Here is a 4,139-nt window from a genome sequence, read left to right on the forward strand (position 1 = left end):
ATTCTTCTTCACAATTGAAATAAATTGTAATATTAATTTAGGCAGGTACCAAGATTCAACATTGTTTTGAATATGGTAAAGCATTACCTTGTGCCCATTTTCTTTGCAGGCTTGAAAGAATTCAAACCGGAGAGAAGTCATCCCTATATACACAATGTGATAAAGACTTTGAAAATACCATTCATATTCAAACACATAAAAGAACACACACTGGAGAGAAATCCTATGAATGCAACCAATGTGGTAAAACCTTTGCCGATCACCATTATCTTCTTATTCATCAAAGAACACATAGTGGGGATAAACCCTATGAATGCAGCCAATGTGGTAAAATCTTTGCAGATGACAGTTGTCTTCTTATTTATCAAAGAACACATACAGGGGAGAAAACCAATGAATGTAATCAATGTGGTAAAGTCTTTTCTCAGCACAGTTACCTTAAAATTCATAAAAGGACACATACTGGAGAGAAACCCTATGAATGTAAGCAATGTGGTAAAGCCTTTTCTCAGCACAGTTACCTTAAAATTCATAAAAGGACACATACTGGAGAGAAACCCTATGAATGTAAGCAGTGTGGTAAAGCCTTTGCTTATTCCAGAGCCCTCCATGTGCATGAACGAACACATACTGGAGAGAAACCCTATGAATGCAATCAGTGTGGTAAAGTCTTTGCTTGGCACAGTTACCTTCAAATTCATAAAAGGACACATACTGGAGAGAAACCCTATGAATGTATGCAGTGTGGTAAAGCCTTTGCTTATTCCAGTGCCCTCCATGTGCATGAAAGAACACATACTGCAGAGAAACCCTATAAATGTAATCAGTGTGGTAGAGCCTTTTCTCAGCACAGTCACTTTCAAATGCATAAAAGGACACATACCAGAGAGAAACCCTGTGAAAGTAATCAGCATTGTGAAGATTTTTCATAGCATAGTCATTGATTTCATCAGAAACTAACTTAGACTTGGTGATTATGAAAATTTCCAAGGCCAAATCTCCTCAAACTGAGGGAAAAGTACAAAATAAATGATCAGGAAGGTAGCTGACAATTAGTCTTTACAAGATTGTTGTCTAACCAAAACCACAAGAGTAAATTTGTTTCCCGTATGATAATAGGCATCAATGGGAGCCCACAAGCTCACATGTGAGATGTACCCCTGCTTGATTTTATACCTCCTGTTAGGAGAGAATAGGTACTTTCAGGCACGAAGTCTGACTTGTCTGAATGGGCTCATATTCTGCTTCCCTGATACCTACAAACATTCTGTTTGGAGCTCTGAATGGTGGTGACCTGTCGGGAGCCATACTGCTTTGTGTGAACCTTTAGGGTCAAACTTGTCAGGCCACATGTTTATAGAACTGCCTTTGGTTATAAATGGCTTTCAGAAGCATGAGCACCCAGAAGGACCAACATGACCGAGATGTCAATCCTTTGTTCCAACCACAGGCCCACTTACCTAAGCAACTCTCCGTCGTTTCACCATTTACCTAGGTAACCCTGCCTCTCCCCACCACCCATGAAATTTTTACCCTGCCAGCATCTTTCTGTAATTTTCTAACATCCTGCTTAAATTAACACCTAGCTCTTGGCCTCTTCTTGCCCTCCGCCTTTACCCCATACTACTAACTATATAAACTAGCCTGGAAAAAATAAAATTTGCCACTTGATAAGAATCCTGTCTTGTGGTCATTCTCTATCCTCACTTGTCCCCATTCCTCTCCCTGGATATCTTGCCTTAGTTTGCCATTCCGTGGGTCGGGAGAACTACAGTGACTTGAGATGACATATAGATTGTGGCGAGATCCTGAGATTGAAGTCACTCTATGGCTTAGTCCATATGGTATTTACAAAGAGGTGTGCATAATGGAAGAATTTTTAGGGAGGTATCTTAGGTTTTGATTGCTTGAGCATCAAATGCCACAGAGGGTTCTTTGGTTGTAACTGAGGACAAGTTGGCATATACTGTATTTTGTTTCCAGTCAGCTGTGATGGACCAGCCCCCTTCACTTCTTCCATTCTTTAATTTTTGGCAACTCATGTTGTTGTCAGTGACAATACCCTGCAGTCCCTACAGGGACTGTAATGTAATGCTCCTCAGTCTACACAAAAGCAATCCCTAGTACCTGCCCGATTCACTGGAATAAGGTTATTCTAAGTGACATTTATATCGCTCCCTTTGAGTAACATCTAGTGACAGAGTAGACACCATGAATTTCTAAATTCCCTGGGAAGTTCATTGTGGGATAAGATCAATTGCTCCAGAGGAAAATTTCTGTACTGTAGAAATATAAATGACTTCCCTGAACATCTTTCTGGAGAGACAGGACCTGAGGTTTTGGGGAGGCTTTTAGAGATGAGAAAATTTTAATATATGGCTTAGTTATATTACTTAACTGTGCATATCACTTTCCTTCTATCCAAACCTGTTTGGATCCAAGGATGGATGAATTACCTTATGTCTACATCGCCGTTCCAAATAGTATCAGGCTGGAATCATCTCCCTATTTTTCTATCCAAAACTCCATTTTTAATTTTGATGCTATAACACATAACCAACAGAAATGGACACTGTACTTTATTCCAATATTTGAGAATACTTTATTCACACCTAGTTGAAGTATTAACAGGGGAAGAAATGGGAAAAGTGACACAATATATTTAAAATGTATAAAAATAAATGTTACAGAGTGGTGGAGGGGGAAGCACCTCCCACAGCCAAGATGCCATTTGCCACTGTCAAGCGTGGGTTTAGGCGCCTCTTGGAGTCACCGGCAACCAACCTCTTGCGAGCATGCTTCTCAGCCTCCCGCACTGTTTTCATCCCGTGCCTTTCTCAGCGTCGCCCCTATGAGTGGCCGCCATTCCGGCTGCCATCTGGATCACAGTCTCACATTCCATCAGCTTGTCGCAATGCCCAAGAATAAACGAAAAGGAGGTAAAACAGACGTAGAGGAAAGAATGAGAATGAATCTTGAAAGCGAGATCTGTTGTTCTAAGAGGGTGGGCAAGAATATGCTCAGGTAATCAAATGTTGGGAAATGGACAACTAGAAGCAATGTGTTTCGATGGTGTAAAGAGACTGTGACATATCAGAGGGAAATTGAGGACAAAGGTTTGGTTAAATATCTAAGACATCATATTGGTGGGGCACCAAGATTACCAGGATAACAAAGCTGATGTCATTTTAAAGTACAACGCAGATGAAGCCAGAAGTTTCAAGGCATATGGCGAGCTTCCAGAGCATGCCAAAATCAATGAAACGCATACCTTTGGTCCTGGAGATGATGATGAAATTCAGTTTGATGACATTGGGGATGAGGATGAAGACATTGATATTGAAAATGAACTTAACATTTTACATTCTAGTCTTGAAGATTGCCCTGCAAGTTTGAAATCTGGCCAGCCATAGACCTCAAGGAAAAGGTTTCACTGTCTTGATTGTAATTTATTTAGGCAGACTTGATTAAATACTAAGATCTGCTTCTTTCAAAACTTATAATACCTTAAGTGATATGTTAAGCCTACTTTGTTCATTTGATGTAATAGAACGGAAGATCATGTAAGAAAACAAAAACTGCCTTTCCTACTTTGACCACTTCCAGTAAGTAAATGGATGTTTTGAATAAAAATAAAAATAAAACAATAAATTTACATAAAAATGTGGCTACAGAGTGTGTTTAGCAATTAAGAACACCAGATAATGTTGTATCATACACAGGTTATATTGCAAGAAACCATGGTTGCTTACCATCTCTTGTAAGTTCTGTTACAAGGTATCAGATTCCCTCTTCTGTTCTCTGCAGGCACTACACATGTCCAAATATGAGTAAACACACATATACATGAACTAAAGCTTAAAAATGAAATTCCGTACAGTAATATCATTGCCTTGAGACAGAGAATGCTGTGACTATTTAAAATGAATTCTTTCTGGAGCAGGTGTGGCCTTCCATTGAGCGAGCTTGTTCAGAAACAAGAAAGCCTTATTCTGATAAAAGAACAGCTCAGAATAGCTATTTATTTAAGAACATCATTCACAGTGTGCATAGGTGTGTTTCCCATTTTTTTATATTTGTGTTTTATGTGTCATCTCTTTTTATTTTATAAGTTCAAATTAGGAACAAACTTGCTTCAC

General features: G+C 39.1%; 1 pseudogene; it reads left to right on the forward strand.

The window, feature by feature from the left end:
• Positions 1-2,914: 2,914 nt before the first annotated feature.
• LOC100765607 lies at positions 2,915-3,413 on the forward strand (annotated as a pseudogene).
• The last annotated feature ends 726 nt before the right edge of the window (positions 3,414-4,139 follow it).

This window comes from Cricetulus griseus, unplaced genomic scaffold (assembly GCF_003668045.3).
Source record: "Cricetulus griseus strain 17A/GY unplaced genomic scaffold, alternate assembly CriGri-PICRH-1.0 unplaced_scaffold_421, whole genome shotgun sequence".
Lineage (NCBI taxonomy): Eukaryota > Metazoa > Chordata > Mammalia > Rodentia > Cricetidae > Cricetulus > Cricetulus griseus.